Source organism: Patagioenas fasciata, chromosome 1, assembly GCF_037038585.1.
Source record: "Patagioenas fasciata isolate bPatFas1 chromosome 1, bPatFas1.hap1, whole genome shotgun sequence".
Classification (NCBI taxonomy): domain Eukaryota; kingdom Metazoa; phylum Chordata; class Aves; order Columbiformes; family Columbidae; genus Patagioenas; species Patagioenas fasciata.
Window position 1 is genome coordinate 104,417,438 of NC_092520.1, and position 16,309 is coordinate 104,433,746.

Below are 16,309 nucleotides of genomic sequence, written 5' to 3' on the forward strand. Positions count from 1 at the left end.
GCTATAAAAGATTTGGGCTTCTACTTATTACAGCCTTCAGAAACTACAGGTTTCAGAGTGGAAGAAGAGGTCACTAGTCAGCACCAGTCAGCCTGTCACAAAATCACCAGAATTCACTGTTTTTTGCATTACCTGTACATCTGGGTAAAGAGTTATTTATTTCTGACTTTACATAAAAGTATGTTTTCTTCATATGTTTTACGCTGAGAGTTTGGCATATTCATGCAAATAATGCCAGATTAGTCTATTCCTGTTTATTGGAATCTTTCAGATTATCTTTGAGTCTGTCCCCAGTCATCTTTCGGAATCTGTCAAATCAAGTTCTCTATTTTTAGTGACAAAAGTAGCAGTCATTTTGGTTTGGTTTTGATCATTTATTATCAAGTAAAATAAAACAGCTTATTGTTATCTTGTAGACACTTCTGTCAGTTCCATCCTGCCCTAAAAGGAGGATAAATCAGAGATGGGTATCTTCCCTGAACCATCACCTCTCCAGCCCTAATACATAGATCAAAATAAGTAATTTTTCCTGTACACTCTAACCCAGGAAAATAGTTCTACATTAGAGAAATGCAGATGAAATGTGGAATTCTAAATTATATTGTGATTTGGATCTTATGATTAAATTTCATCCCTAGAACTCACAGGCAGAAGTTAGAGGGTTTCTTCTGCATCAAATTTCAAAGCACTTCGAAGTCAGGCAATGCAAAGATTCATATATAAATAAATACACACATATCCGGTGCTAGAAAAATTTCAGTCCATGGTTCTGAAGAATTCCCACTGGGAGACTAAGACAATAATTTACTATTGACCAAAGCATGAGAAATTTTTGTATGACTTGTAGCAAGCAATATGGATCTAATTGTCTCATCTTTTTTCACTACTCATAAAAAAATACACCTTCCCACCTGATACAACCTATCTTGCATGTTATAGCTCTGATGCTTTCAGCTATGGACTGAGTATCATTTAATTACTTCATCTGTTAACCTTCACTTCTCTAAAATGCTCTACTGAGGCAGGTTTGCTTTCGAATACTCAAAGAGTTTTCTCTCAGTGCTTCTACCCAGGGAGCATTTCTGTTTTCTAGAAACCTATAAAGCATATATTATAAAGAAAATTCCATAAATAGACTTCATGATAATTAAACTACAGCCACAGGATGTGTCAAATACTAAACATGTATTAAAAGCTTGATATGTAGAGATGGAGAAGATACACCCAAGTGTCTATTTAATAATTTTGAAATTACTCATTTGGAAATGTTGCAAATCTTCCTCACTTTATCAGTATATAAAATGGGCAGGTTGACATGTTGGTGAACACTCAACTGTTATTAGTTTTGAAATATAATAAGGATAGGCAAAAATATAGGTATTACATTTATATTCTTTTGGAGAAAAACGTTGACTTCACTTCTGCAGTAGTCATGGTAAGTCCAGTGACTGAATGTTCATATAGATTATGTATAGTAACAAGTGTCAAATTCATATACAGTCTAGTGAGAAATGAATATTCATATGAAGTTTTGCACCAGAGGCCACTTTGCTTTCTGTTCTCATAAATACTCCACTTGTTAGCATACTTTCTATTCCACAAGCAGAGAAAATGTGAGTTGTCAAATAAGGTTAGACAGATTACAGGAAATAGTAGTCTAGAATTACATCTGATACAGTACCACACTTCCCAAGTTGAATATATTCATATACAATGTTTAGATATCAGTTTTCAATGCATTAAAAATCTGATTATCTTTATTTAACCTCATGATTATTATCATATTTTCATATTATCATATTATCATATCATTATTTATCATATTATATATGATAAAAACATTTCTTCCATAAGTGTGACCTGACCAAGATCCAGCATCATGAACATTGTTTGTGCTTGCTCTTAAGGAAGATTTCAATACCTTTCCTTCAAAACCTTTTCCTTTCGGGTTGTTAGGAGGAATAGCTGATTTGTTATTAAATCCTTCTGACCGTCACAAAAAAATGCTGTAATTGCCTCATTTTTTTCTGTAGATCTTTCAAAGGTTTAAAATTGGAAACACTCAGAATTAATTCTAAGGGAATGAATCACAGAATCATTTAGGTTGGAAGAGACTCTCAAGACCATCAAGTCCAAACATAACCTAACTCTATCACTAAGCCATGTCCCTAAGCACCTCATCTATGTGTCTTTTAAACACCTCCAAGGATAGTGACTCAACCACTTTGTTGGGCAGCCTGTTCCCGACCCTTTCCATGAAGAAATTGTTCCTAATATCCAATCTGAACCTTCCCTGGCACAACTTGAGGCCATCTCCTTTCGTCCTATCACTTGCTACATGGGAGAAGAGACCAACACCCTCCATGCTACAACCTCCTGTCAGGTAGTTGTAGAGAGCAATAAGGTCTCCCCTCAGCCTCCTTTTCTCCAAGCTAAACAGATCCAGTTCCCTCAACCACTTCTCATCAGACTTGTGCTCCAGACCCCTCATGAGCTTTGGTCACCCTCCTCTGAACTCTCTCCAGCACCTCAATGTCTTTCCTGTAGTGAGGGGCCAAAACTGAACACAGGATTTGATGTGCAGCCTCATCAGCGCTAAGTACAGGGGGATGATCACTTCCCTGGTCCTGCTGGTCACACTATTCCTGATACAAACCAGGATGCTGTTGGCCTTTCTGGCCACCTGGGCACACTGCTGGTTCATATTCTGCCAGCTGTTCACCAACACCCCCAGGTCCTTTTCTGCCAGGCAGCTTCCCAGCCACTCTTCCCCCAGCCTCCAGCGCTGCCTGGGGTTGTTGTGACCCAAGTGCAGGACCTGGCACTTGGCCTTGTTGAGCCTCATACAATTGGCCTCAGCCCATCCATCCAGATGGTCCAGATCCCTCTGTAGAGCCTTCCTACCATCAAGCAGATCAACAGTCCTGCCCTACTTGGTGTCATCTGCAAACTTACTGAGGGTGCACTCAATCCCCTTGTCCAGATCATTGATAAAGACATTAAACAGAACTGGCCCCAATACTGAGCCCTGGGGAACATCACTCATGACCAACCACCAACTGGATTTTACTCCATTCACCACAATGCTTTGGGCCCGTCCATCCAGCTAGTTCTTTACCCACCTCAGTACACACATCCAAGCTATGAGCTGCCAGCTTCTCCAAGAGAATGCTGTGGGAAACTGTCAAAGGCTTTACTGAAGTCTAAGTAGACAGCATCCACAGCCTCTCCCTCATCCACTAAGTGGGTCACCTTGTCATACAAGGAGATCAGGTTGCTTAAGCAGGATCTGCCTTTCATAAACACATGCTGACTGGGTTTGATCACTTAGTTGTCTTGTATGTGCCATGTGATGACAGTCAGGTTGATCTGTTCTATGACATTCCCTGGTCACGAAGTTCAGACTGACAGGCCTGTAATTCCCCAGATCCTCCTTCTGACCCTTCTTGTATATGGGCATCAGGTTTGCTAACTTCCAGTCAACTGGGACCTCCCCAGTTAGCCAGGGCTGCTGATAAATGGTGTAGTGGAAATGACTTAGTGATCACCTCTGCGAGCTGCTTCAGTACCCCCGGTGGATTGCATCTGGCCCCATAGTTTTGTGTGTGTTCAAGTAGTGTAGCAGGTCAGTAACCATTTCCCCTTGGATTATGTAGGCTTCATTTTGTTCCCCATCCCTGTCTTCCGGCTCAGTGGACTGGGTACCTAGAGCACAACTGGTCTTACTATTAAAGACTGAGGCAAAGGAGGCATTTAGTACCTCAGCCTTTCCCTCATTGTCTGTTGCTATGTTTCCCCACACATCCACCAGAGGATGGAGATTCTCCTTAGCTCTCCTTTTTTGCTGATATATTTATAGAAGCATTTTTGTTCCTTTTTACAGCAGTAGCCAGGCTCAGCTTTAGCTGGACCTTGGTCCTTCTATTTTCTCCCTGCAGAATTTCACAGAATCCTTGTAGTCCTCTAAGCAGCCTGCCCCTCCTTGCAAAGGTTATAAATTCTACTTTTATTCCCAAGTTCCAGCTGAAGCTGGTGTTCTTCCCAACCAGCTTGTCTTTTGGCACACAGGGACCACCTGCTCCTGCACCTCTAAGGTCTCCTTCTTGAACAGAGACCAGCCTTCCTGGACTTCTTTGCCCTGCAGGACTGCCTCCCAATGGACTCTGCCAACTAATCTCCTAAACAGATCAAACTCTGCCCTTTGGAAGTCCAAAGTAGCAGTTCTGCTGACTGCCCTACTTACTTCTTCAGGAACAGAAGACTCAATCATTTCATGATCGCTATGCTCAAGGTGACCTCCAACCAACACATTACACGAGTCCTTCTCTGTTCACAAACAACAGATCCAGTGGGGCACCTTCCCTAGTTGGCTCACTAACCAGCTGTGTTAGGAAGTTGTCTTCTATGCACTCCAGGAGCCTCCTAGACTGTCCCCTCTCTGCTGTGTCGTATTTCCAGCAGACATCCAGTAACCTGAAGTCCCCCATGAGAACAAGGACTAGCCATCGTGAGATTTCTTCCAGCTGTGTGCAGAGTATTTTTTTTTGCCTCTTTATTCTGGGTGCGTGATCTGTAACAGACTCCCACCAGGATATCTGCCTCATTTGCCTTCCCCTTGATTCTTACCTGTAAACACTCAACCCTATTGTTGCCTTCATCAAGCTCGAGACAATCAAAATACTCCCTAACATACAGGGCTAACCCACCTCCTCTTCTTCCCTGCTTATCCCTTCTCAAGAGTTTATAGCCATCCAATGCAGCACTCCAGTTGCAAGAGTCATCCCACCACACTTCTGTGAAGGCAACTACATCATGTTTTTTTCTGCTGCACAATGGCTTCCAGCTCCTCCTCTTTGCTGCCCACGCTGTGTGCATTCAAATAGATGCACTTCAGCTGGGCTATTGTTCCTGCCACCTTTTTGCAGTGAGAAGCCCTAATTCCTTTGTAACCATTCTCAGGTGCTTCCATGGTCTCTAACACATCTATAACCCTTGTATCTTTTTTACCACACAGCTCTCCACCTCCTATCTCCATAGAGACAGCAGACCAAAAGGACTCACTAGCACCCCATCCCTCAAATGTTAGCATGCCACCCTTGGGTTTGCCTCTGCTGTGCATGGTTTTCTCCCCTTCCCTCTTCAAATCTAGTTTAAGGTTCTTTCAATGAGCTTTGCTAAGGATCCTTTTACCCCTTTGAAACAGGTGCATCCCATTTGTCTGCAGCAGGCCAGGTGTCATGTATACTGACCCACGACCAAAATCCCAAAATTCTGCCAGTGACACCAGTCTTACAGACAGTTATTGATCTGCTGGGTCTTCCTGTATCTTTCCTCATCATATCCTGCAAATGGGGGGCACAGAAGAGAATGCTGCTTGTGCTACTGATCCCTTAATCAGTCATCACAAGGCTCTGAAGCTCCTCTTGATTGCCTTTGGATTTCCCATTGCAGTCTCATCACTGCCTACCAGAAAAATTAGTGGAGGATAATAATCTGGGGACCTTACTAGGGCAGGAAGTTTCCTCTTCACGTCTTTAACCCTGGACTCAGAGAAGCAGCAGACTTCCCTAAGAAGTGGGTCCAGTCTGCATATAGACCCTTCTGTTAGTGTGTGAAGCATTTCACACTTCTTAAAACTACCCACGATGATATAAAGAAGCCGATAATAGTCAAGTTACCTTTCCTTGCATTCACTGTGCATTCATTTCACACCTCGTATTTTACAATCTAACTATAAAGCACCACAAGTGTGAAGAATGTGAAATAGTTATGCTGAATTTGACAGAAGCTTAGCATTAACTTCTGGGATTATTCCTGAAGCCCAAAGTGAGCATTTAGTTGAATCTGATCTGAACAGACACTCAGGGTGCATATATTTGAACTTTGAAAAAACAGAGAAATTCTTATGAGATGAAGACATGTGTGTCAAACATCTGACATGTCATGCCACCAGCTGGAAAAAAATCTTGGTCTGTCTCTATCGTATATTGCTTCACATCAGTCAAACAGATACCAAAGGAAGGAACCATTTCATTTGGCATGGGCTAAATTCAGTGTCATCACTATGATTTCCAGGCTCACTGAAGAGCTGATCAGCAGTGCAGTGAAGTCAGTAAGAACCCCCCTCAAACAGCTGGCACCAAAACAGAGGGGACACACAGCTGGGGAGTTTTGAGTTGTTGGGTTTTTTTGAACTATAGCCAAAAAAAAGCAACATCATTTGCTGTTGCCTTCAGGACAGAAAAGTAGAATCCTTTCATTTAAAAAATGGCAAGAGAAAATAATAATAATATCAACATAACACTGATGGTATTACAAAATCTAATATCAGACTGAATCTGAAAACCAGAATCCAGACTACTGCCAACACTGTACTGTCCAGATTATTGTTCATGCTTCAAGTCATCCAGAGATAACAAATCCACATGAGAGCTAATCTGAGATTTCCCCTTTCTGCAGCTGCTTTTCCAGGAGCTAAATATCATCTATAGCATCATAATCTCACCTACTTTAAATTAAGAATTTTCAACATGCCTATATGAAAGGATGAATAATTCTGGCTTTTGTAAATTGACATATTCTGCAAGAAGCAACAAACTATTCCAGATGTGATAGCTGATAGGAAAGTGTGCTTAGTATTCTTTTTAATTAATCCTTGTAATCTTTGAGTATCCTTAGACAGTTGATTTGGAAACTAAGTGTAGAAATTGGTGCACAGTGGTTTCATTTCAGAAAACACAAATTCAGCTTTTAATTTAGGTCACTTTATCTCTGCTTCCTTCCCATGTACTCACTTTCAGAAGACTGGAACATAATGTGACTCAGCTTGACTCTTCTGGCAGTATCTCCTCAACAGAGGTTCAATGTTACGACACTTACAGGTCAGGGCTGATGTACACTGGTGGAGCGTTGCAAGCATTAGTGTGCCTATTTGCTTGCACTCAGAGCTACTAATGCTTTGCTTATTATGAGGAAAAACTTCATTCCTTTTCCTGTTTATATATTGTTCCACTAATTAACTTCATAGTGACATTTCTATTTGCTTTCTATGGCCCTTATTTGACCCAGTTCCAAATATTCCTGCAATCATTAACCCTTAGCCTATGTTCTAGATTAGCATGTAAACGACTTTTTGCAGCTTACTGCTTCAACACTTTTCCAGTCAACTGTATTATTTCTGCTGTTTAACAGATTTTTAGCCTAGAAGTGTGTCAACTGCATCTAGCAACCTAAATTGCTCATATGCAAACATGCATGCACAAATGCAAGTGCATTTGTATGCTTCTGACTTGTGTAGCAAAGGGGTTGCATAGATGAACTTCAGCTATGCATAGCTGAAATTTTGCATAGCTGAAATTCAGGTCACTTTGAGAGCGTGCTCTTCTGTGACAGGGATATAAGCAAATATCCAACACATCACTTTTCACAGCCTTCTCTTCTTAATTTTTTCTGACATGTGCCTAAAGGAGCGATCAAGATACAAGTGTCTCTTTGAGGAGAAAAGTAGTAAAATGACACAAGTGAGAAGAAGGAAAAGAGACATCAGATAATACATCAAATAGGAGCTGAAAAGCCACACAGACTCCAGCAGCACAAATCAACATCAGTACATGGTTGCCCTACGCTGAATAAAAGAAAGCTTCAACAGAACAGTGACAGCATGAAGTCACAAAACAGAGTTTAAATAGTAATGATTTTATCAATTCCCTTCAATTTCACGCAGGGACAGGAGACAGCATTCTCCAGCTTTTCAAAACTGAGCGTTCTGCATCATCAAGAACCTATTTTTTTTTCCCTAACAAATACACTCAAGTTTCTCATTCTGAAAGACACACTCAGCAAGATTTTCACTTTTTTACTTTTTTTTTTTTTAAATTCAGTTCATATCATGTCTGTTAAAGTTGAAAAGTTGAAAGGGGAAAAAGGAAGATCCATGGAAGTACATGCCAGTCAGTCTTACCTCTGGGCCTGGCAAGATCATGGAGCAGATGATCTGGAAGCTATGTACATGGAAACTAAGGATGCGACTGGTGACAACCAACATGGCTTTACTAAAGGCAAATTGTGCCTAACAAATTAGGTGGCCTTCCATGACAGGGTTACACATTAGTGGATAAGGGAAGAGCAACTGACATCATCTACCTGGACTTGTGCAAAACATCTGGCACTATCCCACATGACATCCTTGTCTCTAAATTGGAGAGAAATTGATTTGATGGATGGACCACTTGGTGGATAAACAACTGGCTGGACGGTCACACTCAAAGGGTTGCAGTCAACAGCCTGATGTCCAAGTGCAGACCAACGGTGAGTGGAGTTCCTCAGGGGTCAGTATTAGGAAAGGTGCTGTTTAACATCTTTGTTAGTGACATGGACAGTGGGATTGAACGCATCCTCAGCAAGTTTCCTGACAACACCAAGCTGTGTGGTGCAGCTGACATGCTGGAGGGAGGGGATGCCATCCAGAGGGACCTTGACAAGCTTGAGAGGTGGGTCCGTGCAAGCCTCATTAAGTTCAACAGGGCCAGTTTCAAGGTCCTGCACGTGGGGAAGGGCAATCAGAAGCATAAATACAGGCTGAGCAGAGCATAGATTGAGAGCAGCCCTGAGGAGAAGGACTTGGGAGTGTTACTTAGAAACTCAACATGACCCAAGCAATATGCACTTGCAGCTCAGAGAGCCAACTGTATGCTTGGTCTCATCAAAAGAAGCGTGACCAGCAGGTCGAGGGAGATGATTCTGCTCATTTTACCCCCATCTTGTGAAACCCCATCTGGAGTACTGCTTTCAGCTCTGAGGTCCTCAACATAAGAAAGACATAGACCTGCTGGAGCGGGTCCAGAGGAGGGCCCTGAAAATTATCTGGAGCACCTCTCCTGTGAGGACAGGCTGAGAGAGTTGGGTTGTTCAGCATGAAGACAGCTATGGAGAGAACTTTTCGCAGACTTCCAGTACCTAAAGGGGATCTACAAGAAAGCTGGAGACTTTTTTCAGGGGCATGTAGTGATAGGACAAAGGGTAATGGCTTTAAACTGAAAGAGGGTAGATTTAGTTTAGATATAAGGACTTAATTCTTCACCATGACGGTGGTAAGGCACTGGAACAAGCTGACCAGATGGATGCCCCACCCTTGGAAGAATTCAAAGACAGGTTAGATGGAGCTTTGAGCAACCTGGTCTAATGGAAGGTGTCCCTGCTTACGGCAGGTAGTCGTAACTAGATTATCTTCAAGGTCCCTTCCAACCCAAATAATTCTATGATTCTTTGAAACTCCTCTTCTTGCCTAAGTGCACTAAAACTTCGTCAAGAAAAGCATATTCATGCCAGATGCATGAAAGCTAATTCAAAGCCTTCCAAACAAAGTTTTGAACATTACTTATTTTTTCTTAATTTTGAGATAATTAAGTTATAGTAGTTTGAGATTTTTCCTTGGGATTAATCTACTAGCTGATTTTATCTGTTTCTTCTGGTTTTATGTATTATCACACATTATGTCAACCTATGAAGGCTTTTGGTTATGTATTACATGACTTACCTGCAAGGTGTTTTGCAGTGGGGCAGGCAGGGCCACAATGTAAAGAATAATATGGGGCCTAAAACACCTACGCACCCACGTACCGCTGCTGAGACATCCATCCAATTTCTGTATAGTGCTTCAAGACTTCTAGCTGCTGGGAGTCAGCATAGTGAACCTACACATTGAAAGCTGTTGCACTGGGCTTTTATAGTACTGCGTCTCTTCATTGACACTTTGCTTTTCCAGATCTCACCAGGTTCACAGTGTTACTCATCATTCTCACTAGCTTATCTCTATTATGCTTCAAGATATCCATCCTACATTTCTAAAGCAAATTCCATGTTCGCTCCTTCTTATTTTTTGACTTAGTTATTGACCTTACGAATTCTACAGAATTAATAACTCTGTGTTTGTAGTATCTATGTCAAATATTTTCATTAAAAAATCTGGTTTTGAAATCAAAATGTGCTAGACTGCCTCAAAATATATCTATAACGGTGTGCTAATTATAGCAATGGTTGAAATGCAATACCCTGCCCTTAAAAAAACCTAATCAGCAATAAAAATTAAAAAACAAAACAAAACAAAAAAAACATAGAAAAACAGAGAAAACAGCATGGCCTATCACGAACTCTGTCACATCACTTAGGTTTTTGTCCTTTGAAATACCAGTCCAGTGGAATTTGCATCTCTTCTGCTCATCAGGGAGGTGTAGCCTTTTTTCATCTATTTACGGTTTATTGCGTACTTCCTTCTAACTTCACTCAACTTTCTTCCAGCTTAGAGACCAAGAGGTGAGAAAAGCATAGGGAGAAGCTTCTTTACAATCACTCTGATAGCAACAGTAGCCTTAAATCAGGCTTGCATTCAGGCAAGTGGGAAAAAATGTGATAACCCTAATCCCTGAGCTATGAACACAAATTAAAGAGGAGCTAGGGAGCAAAAGATTTTTTGAACATCCTTTCTTTCTTTTATACTTCAGAGATTCATTTTAGAAATAGACCATCAAAGGCTGTGTTTATAAGAACATTTACTGTAGTTTTTAAGGACACTCTAACTTGGCAAATAAGTATGGTAAAGCTCATTTCTTTTGAGCTTGAAGTCCTGTTTGCAGGGATCTTTGCAAAAAAGTTACAGCCTCAATTTCTACATCGACAGTTTGCAGCTGATGGTTTTCTGACAGACGTAATTTGGAGCAAGTACTTCCCTGTCATTTTCTGTTTGCATGTGCTTAAGCCTGGTTGGTTTCACAGTATCACAGTATCACAGTATGTTTGGGATTGGAAGGGACCTCAAAAGATCATCTAGTCCAATCCCCCTGCTGGAGCAGGAACGCCTAGGTGAGGTCGCACAGGAATGTGTCCAGGCGGGTTTTGAATGTCTCCAGGGAAGGAGACTCCACAACCTCCCTGGGCAGCCTGTTCCAGTGCTCTGTCACCCTCACTGAGAAGAAGTTTTTTCTCAAATTTAAGTGGAACCTCTTGTGTTCCAGCTTGATCCCATTGCCCCTTGTCCTATCATTGTTTGCCGCTGAGAATAGCGTGGCTCCATCCTCATGGCACTCACCCTTTATATATTTACAAACATTAATAAGGTCACCCCTCAGTCTCCTCTTCTCCAAACTAAAGAGACCCAGCTCCCACAGCCTTTCTTCATAAGGGAGGTGCTCCACTCCCTTAATCATCTTTGTTGCCCTACGCTGGACCCTCTCCAGCAGTTCCCTGTCCTTCTTGAACTGAGAGGCCCAGAACTGGACACAGTATTCCAGATGGGGTCTCACCAGGGCGGAGTAGAGGGGAAAGAGGACCTCTCTCGATCTACTAATCACCCCCCTTGTAAGACACCCGAGGATGCCATTGGCCTTCCTGGCCACAAGGGCACAGTGCTGGCTCATGGTCATCCTGTTGTCCACCAGGACCCCCAGGTCCCTTTCCCCTACACTGCTCTCTAATATGTAATTTCCCAACCTATACTGGAACCTGGGGTTGTTCCTGCCCAGATGCAGGACTCTACACTTGCCCTTGTTAAATTTCATCAGGTTTCAAGATGTTTAAAATGCTGGTGAAGTCTCCACAGTCTGGAACAGCTGTAATTTTAAGTGTTTCACTGAAAATCATTCCACACCCCTTATTGCCTGAAGGAGGTTGTTCAAGTTCAAATCTATTATACTTTAATGTTAAAACACTTTCTACTCCTACTCTACTTTCCCCAAAACTGACTTAAAATATTATTTGCATATGAAGATTCTATAGACAATATAGTAAGATTTTCACCTTTGTAAGCGCTTGTATTTACTAATAATTAGGCTCAAAATGTTTGGTATATTCTGTTTTTTCGATATATGTGGTTGGTATATGTTGGTATGTGGTTTTCAGTGATTTGGTCTTGTGTGGCTACAATGGAAAAACATGTCTTGCACATTGAGTGTTAGTTTTTTAAAACAAAAAGTTAAGATGAAAAGTCTAATTGCTTCAGCATTGTAATGGAATCTTTCTAATAGATATGGGTACCTCTGAATATCATAGTTCTCTGTAAATACATAAAATATTTGTTTATTTTTTTCTTTGTTAATATATATAATAAAGAGGAACTTTTTTTTTTTTTTTTTTTTTTTGTTTGGGGGGGGTGGGGGCGGGGGTTTTTGCCAGTCTGAAATGACAAGGGAATAAAAACCTCACTGGAAAACTGATCAAGGAAAGTCTACATTCCTGTATCACTAGATTTAAGCCTACATGGACGTTAACGCAGACACTCAAATGTTGAATGACAGAAACTAAGGTGTGACTAAATTGCCATCTGCAACCACGTAATCATATACGTGTAGTCAAGCTATAATGTGCCTTGTGGAAAAAGTATAGATGATGAACACAGCTGAAAAGCTGGTCTGTATGTCTCCTGAGGTTTCCCTCCTCTTGACTTCTTTGAGCAAAATTTAAACTCCGCTACTCAGTTTTCCAATATCTTCTTCTATCATCTGTACCTTGGTTCATAAGCCTATTGAACCTCTTCTTAAGGCTGGTCCTTTGCCATTCATTTGAAATGTGCTGTATACTGCATAGAAAGACCTCCTTATTGATATTATGCTTAGGCAACCTTAAATTATGTTTTTTCCTTATGTTTACAAAGTTCAATTTGTCATTACACAACTGAATTTTTTTTTTCACTTATTCTTTAGCTGATAGATGATGTCCATCAGTACTAAATTTATTCAGTCAACCACAGTATATTTCCTTGCACACAATTTTCTTACTCTCAGCCATGTTTGCAATCTAGTATTGAGTCTGATGAGGAATCCTTGTCATCCACCACAGTATCTACCTCTCTCAGCTGTATCATGGACTAGATCAGATACTATAGCACTAATTCAACCCTACCAGAGCAACCCAGGAAACTCCTTTCCCACTTAAATTCATATCAGTTAGCTCTCCGAAATTTTTCTCATCCCATTGAAAATCTAGGTCAGTTACAGAACTTCATGGCAGTAAATACTGATGCTGGTCCTGTCATCCCATGAGGGAAATACAGCTGTGATCTCACCAGCCCAGTGTAGCCATATAGCCACATCGTTCTTTTATTTCTAAGGAAAAAGATGGGAAATCTTCCTTTTAATCTAGTTCTTCCTATCAAAGTGTTCCTGCTAACAAATGGAGAAAAAGATCTCTAATTCACTTGCTTACTGCTGGTCTTTTATGAGCACTCCCTTTCTCTTTAGAAATTTAGCATGACCTGAAATTCCATATCCCTGCTGAAATCTGACCATTACTTTTATTACACAAAATAATGTTATATTATAATGATAACACTATTATACTAACTCAGGAGGAATCCCGTGGTTCCTTGTCATCCTTCATGGCTCTGATCACACCAAGATGACAATATATCCCTGTGCAACAGTTGTAGCCAGTAATATGCACAGTGCCTTGGTGAGGTGACACTACCAGGAATATGCCCCAGCAGTATTATGACTGGCAAAGAGCTTCCTAACTGCTTTACACCTTGAAAATTAGTTGCTTAATTTGCATCATGAAGGAGGTGGGATTTCTCTGGTGTTCACTGCAGCCCTGTTCCTGCATATTTGTTTCTGCAGTGCCACCTCAAAGTCATTGTCTCTGTTTTTCTTCCGCCTCCTCCCAAAGCACTCTGACTGCAGTGAGCCCAAAACACTAACTGGAGGTCTGACATCCAAACAAATTAAAAGTCAGAAGTGTGTTTGACTGTTTACCACCATTTAATTGCAGGGCGACCATAAACCGCAGCAGATGCTCTCTGTCAACCCCCTCCCCCCCTTGGCCCCCCACTCTTCCCACTAAGGAAAGGCAATAGGAGTAAAAGAGAGACAGACTTGCAAGTTGGAAAACAAGTTAAAAATGTTTTACTAATGCTACTAATAAAATAGAGAAAATAATACAAAATATACAAAACAATCTTCAATTTCTGGGCACAGCTTAGCACTGCTCCAGCAGCTGCAGGGCAGGCACCCGGAAGTTCTGCAGCAAACTGGAACTGGATTCAGGGATGCAGTGTCTGTCATTAGGCCTCAGATCACAGGGACGACTGGCAGGGTCCTCCCCGGATGCCGGCCATAGTCAAAGAGAGCGACACCCTCGTGATCTCCCACCTTTATATGATGTATGACATGGATGGGATGGGATGGAATACTTAGTTGATCAATTTTAGTCACTTGTTCAGTTCGCTCCTCCTTGCAAATACGCTCTTCTCACTTAGGGGACATGCATTCTTATCACAGACATTGCATTCCATTTGCTATGTCTGGAAAAACATGTATCCAACTTCAGAAAAGTGCAGTTACTTATAAGAACTTAGCTGAAAGAAAAATTCACTAAAAAACCCTGGTCTTGTTTTGAACAAAACCAGGACACTGTTCTGTAGGAAGCAGAACAGACACTAATCACTGCACTTTATCAGTGCACTTTACTTTCCTGACTGAAACAGCATCCACATCAGCAGTTGTGAATCAATGCTATCATTTACTGAGGATCTGCAGAGGTAAGAAACAGACGTGGGCTCCCCTGGCAGTGTTATTCTGGACACCAGAGCTTTGTAACTTTAAACCTTGACCAATTTCCCTCCCCACAATTACCTCTCCCCATACTCTCTCAGTGTCCTGTTGGTTTTAGCCCTTCCATTGACTGCAAAATCTCTAGTCATAATGTGACATCTGACCTCTTCATGTTAGAAGTGTATAAAACTGTCTTGATGCCTGCCAATAGAGAGATCTGTGTATCTGTTTTTGATAGCAATTTTTAAGAGACTTTTGTCAACCCTCCTTCCAGCACGTTGTTGCTTTTGTCTTGTATTCTCCTGTTATTCCTCCCAAACCCTAAGGACCTGCCATTCATGCCAACTCTCCCACATGCACGGCTATTCACATTTTTTCTTCCTGGTGGTTGTTGTCCTGCCAGCCTCCACGGAGAGTTCTGAAACTCAGCCCTACCTGCATTTCCTCAGCACCTTATTCTGGTGTTTTGACTTCCTGTTTATTGTCTGGACTACCAGTTGGGCAGAAAAGCGTAACTTCTCATCCTAAAGAGGAATGGTTTTACTTCTTGGCAAATAGCTGTCCCAGTACAGGTCTGGGAGTATGGGGAGACATATTCAGTTGATTAAACACCACGTGATTTTCCTGTCCTAAATTCTACAGTTGTATTACTGCTAACAGAAATTGCAACAACAACTTCTAAAATGCCATTGGAAGGACATTGTCTAGTATCCTGGTCAGCTGAATCTCAGTTGCTGTGCTGATCAAGTCAGAAAGTTTTGTAAGTCTTGGTCCCAAGATTTTATAGTGTCAAATGAGACTGGTAGTATTGGTGGTCTTGATCTCCATATTCCTCATGGCACCTTGTGTCAGATACTTTGACAGGGCTGACCCTGGCATGAACCCCAGTGAAATACTGCCACATACCAACAGTTTGCTTATCCTCATACAAGTATCACTACAGAGCGTTATGTCTGTAAAGTCTCTGAAGAAATAAGGAGTAGCATTAATAGCCATGCAGCAAACATATGGTGCCTCAGAGCAGCTGGGAAAACACTGTGCTCCAGCTTTCTTGATGGAAAGCACTTTTCTTCTGCCAACTGCATTTTGTAAAACAGTTCAAAGCCTTTTACCAGCTTTCAGGGAGCTGCTTGCCACAGGGAAATGCTAGTGAAAGGAGTGGGCAGGCAGACACCCAAACAGCAGAAGTCATAAGATATCCAGCTACATCTCTCCATCTTCCAGCATCTTCATGGAGTGCTGAGAATAACTGCTGAGAGTGGAAAATTACTTAAGGTACTTGGATACAAGTAAGCCCTCAACAAGCATAGGATGGCCAGTTCACATCATCAGATAAACTGAGAAGCAGCCTTATAAGCAGGCATTCTCTAGGAATCGAGTCGCTAAGTCAGTCTCTTCCTGTTATCCACTTCTTTTGACCATGCCCGACTGAAATCCTGCTTCTTTTCGGCTCACCTTTCTTCTCTGTGATCAAACAACTCCTGATCCAGTATCTTGTCCAGTCTGTATTCATACTGTCAACTTCAGGTCTAATGTCCAAGCAAATGGCAGGTCTCTAGGTAGGTCCAAAAGTTCAGTTGATTAGCATCTAGGAGCCACTTTTCACCTTCTCCTTCAAGGGCAGCCACACTACTTTAATTTCTCTACTAGGTTGCATCAAATACTGCAGCTGAACTTCAGGTAATGGCACTGTCTCTCCAATTTCTTGTCCTAGTTATCATAGTTCTCCTTCAGACTTAGAAGCTCAGAACCATAGAACAGCTCAAGTTAGA

General features: G+C 41.5%; 1 protein-coding gene across 1 annotated transcript in view; it reads right to left on the reverse strand.

Annotated features, from left to right (window-relative positions):
• IL1RAPL1 (interleukin 1 receptor accessory protein like 1) overlaps window positions 1-16,309 on the reverse strand; it is a 735,854-nt gene that overhangs the window by 678,680 nt on the left and 40,865 nt on the right. The window lies entirely within an intron of this gene.